The sequence below is a fragment of the Harpia harpyja genome, chromosome 1 (genome assembly GCF_026419915.1).
Source record: "Harpia harpyja isolate bHarHar1 chromosome 1, bHarHar1 primary haplotype, whole genome shotgun sequence".
Taxonomy (NCBI): domain Eukaryota; kingdom Metazoa; phylum Chordata; class Aves; order Accipitriformes; family Accipitridae; genus Harpia; species Harpia harpyja.
This window is the reverse complement of record NC_068940.1, coordinates 60,460,186-60,465,519: the sequence shown is the minus strand read 5'-3', so window position 1 is coordinate 60,465,519 and position 5,334 is coordinate 60,460,186.

Genomic DNA, 5,334 nt, shown 5'->3' with positions numbered 1-5,334 from the left:
AGATGATGGCCTCCACATGCCTCATCACCATAAATCGCCCAGGAAGAGCAGCTCAGTGGCCAGAATGCGTGCATGGGGAGAGCGTGCAAGACCTGGACCTGAGAAGTGTCTGGCAGAGCCCAAGCAAGAACTCCAGAATGAAAGAGAGGTGGAGCATCCTACACCAAGGGCAAAGCTAGTTGGTAAGGGGAGTTTGGAAAGGGTCCTGATCGATTTCTGTACTACTTAGACTGTTTTAGGGAAGCAGACTGTTTCAACCTAGCTTCTCTTACAAATGCATGTGAAAAGGTGCTGGAAACCCGATATGATAGTGTCATTTATCCAACCGCTTGTTTTGTCAGGAAACAGGTAACTGAAGCTGGATACTGTTTGAAAAACTGCTTAAAACCAAACTATACTGTGTTGTTTGTGTCTCACAAAGTTCTAAGGATGAAGGGAAACAGGAAATCAGAGCTACTAACAAAGACCACGTTGCCAGAGAAAGCTGGACATTCTTTTTTTAATAGCATGTCAGGGCTTGAAGAGGATCAGCTTAAGTATTTCGTACTTTTTCTTGAATAGAGAGATGAATGTCATAGGTACAGCTGGCAGCTGCTTAATGTCTACTAGTTCATTTGTATATATTGTGCCTTAAGATCCATGTTTTTGTGAAGTGTTGAGTGTATAATGAACTAACCTGCCTTGAAACACTTTGAACAGGGGAATCTTTTGAGCCTTCTCGTCGATGTCCTCAGAATGTTACCAGCACGGCATGCTCCCGCCTCAGCACTGGGATAGCAGTTGTTCACCCAGCACGTGAAAGGCCACCACCTCTGAAATGCAGGCAACATGATTCCGGGAACCATGTATGTGTCTTACTTTACAGCTTAATGCAGTGAAGCACTGTGGCCTTTCTTAAAAGGCAGGATATGGTGGGGGTTATTTTGGGCCAGGATGGTCTTTGGAGAAGGGTCTGACATGAGTAGTACAGAACAGTTCAAAGCAGGATCTAATGTAGTAGTTGGGAGTTGAACTGTTTTGAATAGAGGAGGGAGTGGGAGATGAAATGGAATCCAAACTTAGTTTTGCTGCATTATTTTTGCAGGAATCTTGGAGGAGATGCATTTGCAGATGAGTATTGTCTGACAGCTCCAATTTTCCAGCAGAAAAAAAGAAGAATCTCTTGAAATAAAGGAGAAATGTTTTAGTTATCAGTGAGTTTTCCTGTCATTCTTAACACCTAGGCCGTTCATGACACGTGAGAACATCTTCTACAAATACAGTCACATCTGGGCATCTGATTCTAGGGACACAGGCAAAAGGTTCTCTTGTTTTCTTTAGTCCACGGAGTGACTTGCTTTTAAGGAGGTGACTGTGTAAGGCATAAGGTGACTTTGTAACAGAGGTGATTCTATTCAAACTCTTGAGAGTTCGTTATTTCTCATTTTAGAAATGTCTCATACAATGATGGTTGAACATTAGAGGTTCACTTTGCTATCGTGTTTGAAGTAGGACTTCAGTTGATGTGGGTGGATTTGGAGTGCCTAGGGTTACTTGATGCTGAATGTTTGTGTCTCTTCAGGTCTACTTTACACCAGGGTTAGTGTTTTATATTGATGCTTGTAGTAAATGCATTAGGAAGTACAATGGAGATCTGGGAACTGGTTGGCAGCCCTTGCATGGCTTCAGGGGTTGCTTTAAGTGTCCTCTGCCAGGTACTAGAGTCCAGTCTCGGCACAGTGCCAGCCAGTGCACTCTTTTCCTCCCCTGTTTTATCTGTATAAGCACCTGTGTTAGCCAGTCTGTCAGCTCTGGTTTGACTGCCCAGCTGGAGCTGAAAACCATCCAAATCAGTTGGCACAGCTACAAATGTAGCTTGAGAAATAGAATCCAGGTTCTGCCTTGGTTTGGTGCCTGTCTGGCTTGCTGTGAAGGCTGTGAAGACTGTGAGAGGTGCTCTGCTTTGGGGCATGGGAAGGGGGATATCTGTTGGCAGCAGAGAGCTTCCCTGCTTTGCTCTCACGGCCTTGATGCATTTGTCCCTGATAGAACATAACCTCAAACAACCAAGGAAGAGCCCTCTGTTTGTGAACTGACACTCTCAGTACTGCAGTAAGTGGTGTGTTAGGGGAACCTCTGAAAACTGTTAAATGATTTTAAGGCTGTGTAGTACTGGCTGTTTTTTCTTTGCCTGTTTATCTGCCACTTTCCGAAGTGGCTGCTTCTGTTGTGAGGACATGAAGAAGGCAAGTGCATCTCAGGTTTATGGTGGCAGAGGACAAGTGTACAGCTTCTGTCTCTATTGGAGAGATTCCCAGCCTCACCTGTCCCATGTGAAGATGCATGAGACTTCTCCCCTTCTGTAGTTTGTAAACAGCAGTCACTTTTATGCTTGCTTTGTCTGTGATGGTCTCAGCAGTTCAGGTGAAGGCAGTGCCTGCTGAATGTTTTCTAGTGTTCTGCCATAATACAGTGTTACAGCTGTTGACCTAAAGCTTACAGGCTTGCCATGGGAGTCAGTAATTCCAGTGGGGAGTGTAAACTTGATGTTGCTGTTCCCTTCTGTAGTCTCAGAAGGATATAAGCAGGGTGAGGTCTTCCCTCCAGGTGCTTTTTGTCACCTTAGCAACCTTGCAGCCTGCAGTGACTATTTTCTGAGGCTAGAAAGCTAGCTTTGTATGAAGCCTGCCTGAAGCATAGGAAGGCTTCTGAACCTGAGTGTGCTGCTGCTTCTCACTGCTGTATTGGCTTGCCTAGGGCTTGTCAAGAAAGCAAGGCTGAGTTTTCCCTGGAAACTGCTGCATGACCTCTAGCAAACGTAAGTATATTTATCATACACTTTCTCTGCCTTAGGTGATGGAGCCCCAGACTAAGTCTTAATGAATAACAGCTTATCCTTCCATGTTTTTTGGAGTGCCTCTCTAACACTGGGCAGATGGAGCCCTACCCTTTAGAGGGGGGTTTTCTTCCAGTGTGCCAAAAATAACTTGCATACCAGTAGATGATGGTAGGTAAGTTCAAACTCCAAAGGGAGAGGATATTGCTTCTGTTCATTGTGTACTGTTACAAAGGGGCATTTAGTGGGCAAAATATGCACCTAGCAAAGACCATGTGTTTTCAGAGGAGAACTCAAAACCTCTGAGCAGATAAAACTGAGTTGCTTGAGGTGTTAAGGTTGCGAGGGGTTAGTACAATTTGTGACAAGGTATGAATGTTATGTGGGATCTTCCCTGCTCTTCCAGTAGAATTGCTAGTTGGGTGCTGGTTGGGCTAAGTGGACCTATCCCACGGAGTTGGTATGCTTTGTGAATAGTTCTTGGGGCCACTGAAAGGGGAAGTAACTGACCTTTTGCAGATTGTGTGCTCACTTGTGACATAGCAGCACAACCTCTCTGCCCAGAAACATTGAGATGCCCCATCCCTGGAAACATTCAAGGTCAGGTTGGACAGGACTCAGCAATCTGATCTAGTTGAAAATGTCCCTGCTCATTGCAGGGGGGTTTGGACTAGATGACCTTTAAAGGTCCCTTCCAACCCAAACCATTTTATGATTCTGTGAACTATATGCTGAAGGCAGACCTAGCAAAGTAGAAGTCCAAAGTAATTCAGGTTTAGTTATACTTAAGTTAAACTTCTTCTGTACCAGTATAAAGTATTGATTTGACAAATATGGAATTGGTCAGCTGTTGAAGCATTTGATAAATCACGTATGGTACTGTGACTCCATTGTCCAATATCTTGAAAACTTCCAATTTTAAAACTGGGGAAACAGTGCATCTCTTTGAAACTGAAAAGGGAGACACTTGGTATGCTTTTTTAAGATTACCAGCTCTCACAGGCTCTGAAGCTAAACAGGTACATCCAGCCAGTTCCAAGATGACTGTAGTATCCAACCTAGCTCTAAAACAGTTCTGTCTGTATTTTAGTAATACATCCAGGTGTTGATCAGTCTTGTTACACATTGAGTCCTGAGCTAATTCCAACATGGGCATTTTGAATGTCATTTTTGTCACTGAGAGTCCTTCCAGTTAGTTTCTGACATGTTCTTACTGAATAGGCCCCTGATTTAACACCCCACAATCCTCCCACAAATTTGTCTTTGTCACAACACTGGCTTTTTTCAGCCTGCTAGCTCCTAAGCTTTACCTGTGGAGCATCTGCAAGTACCAGCCACCAAGAATGAAATGTGTGTTTTGGTTTTCATGAGAGTGGTTTATGAATTTTAACTAGAAGATATCAAGTGATGAGGATTTTTGGCCCACATTCATTTCTGTAGAGTTAGAGTTACATCTGGGATGTCATGGAAGCAGTAATATGCATGTATGTGTATTCAATTTCGTGCTGTATGATGCTTTACACAGTAGTCGTCTCTGTCCTGGGAGAGTTAAAGCATATATCAGTGAAGAGTAGGATATGAGGCACATCAGAAGTACATCAAAACCTCATCCTGTTGAAGCCACTTAGATACAAGTCTAATAGGCCAAAGACATTCTCAAAGATATTTTGGGTTCTTATGTCCTGCATAAACCAGATCGATGTAGCATGAAGTATCTAGCCAGGCACTTTTCTTCATATACTGGTTTTGAGACTGCAATTTTCATGTGGAATGTTTGTCAGGCTCCCAATAATGCAAGTTTTACTTACATTGGGATAGGACTTGATAGAAGATCCATGAAATTGGTTTTTTGGAAGTTGTTCCTCTTCTCTCACCTGAATATTTCTTAAAAAACTCTATTAAAAAAGATAAAACTTCAAAGTTTAAACTCTTCACCCCCTCATTTCATTATACCATTTTCTAGTAAAATAGAATGGGGTGGGGGAGAGCTTTTTCAGCCTGATACTTCATTAGCTAAACTGCCTGAATAGTCATCTTATTTCCAAATGTGCAGTTTACCATGTTCTGAGGGATTTTGCACTGTAGCTAATAAAACTTTACATGCATACTGTAACTGGTCATGAAAAAAATCTTCAGACATCAAATGCAATATAAATAATCACTGTAATAATATAAAATTTCTGTATCTGTTGTATAATATATTTGCAAAGCTGAAAGAGTTTTTAGAAGTGCTAGTGATTGAACAGGGAAGTTTCTTGAAACACTAACTTGTGAGAAACAGAACTGCATCCCTAGCAATAAAACAGACACACTGTTTGCAAGAAAGGCAGCCTCACTTGTCAATCACACTTGCTTAAATTATGTATAGAAAAACTTCTCCATTACACTGGCACATTTGTAGAATTTATTCTTAGTGTAGTTTGTGAGAAGTCACTGAAAAACGTTATGAATAATTTGAGACACATAATAACTACAGCTGCTTAAAAATGAACTAATGCTGTGTTGAGGATGTGGTTCAG